Raw genomic sequence first — 306 nt, 5'->3', positions numbered from 1 at the left:
TATATATATATATATGTGTATATGCGCACTTGTTTGTGCACAAGTTAAATAAAACCTCATTCGATATATGTATAAACGTATTCGTTATACGCAGTTATTCGAGCGTTCGCAATTATTTAATCATGTTCGAATCCACGATTAAATAATTGTGAATGTTAAATTTGTTATTTGAACATCGCTGAGGATGGCTCGAACTGAGCCGAAACGTTCGATTTTATCGTTGCGTATAATTGCGTCAGATGTAATACGTCAAATTTGAAATACAATTAATATTCATGAAAGTAATTCAATAAAATGTTACTTCAC

General features: G+C 30.7%; 1 protein-coding gene across 5 annotated transcripts in view; it reads right to left on the bottom strand.

Annotated features, from left to right (window-relative positions):
• Positions 1-306, bottom strand: part of LOC108689736 (2-oxoglutarate dehydrogenase, mitochondrial) — an 18,026-nt gene that overhangs the window by 13,355 nt on the left and 4,365 nt on the right. The window lies entirely within an intron of this gene.

This window comes from Atta colombica, unplaced genomic scaffold (genome assembly GCF_001594045.1).
Source record: "Atta colombica isolate Treedump-2 unplaced genomic scaffold, Acol1.0 scaffold275, whole genome shotgun sequence".
Lineage (NCBI taxonomy): Eukaryota > Metazoa > Arthropoda > Insecta > Hymenoptera > Formicidae > Atta > Atta colombica.
This window is presented reverse-complemented; position numbering and strand designations above follow the sequence as displayed.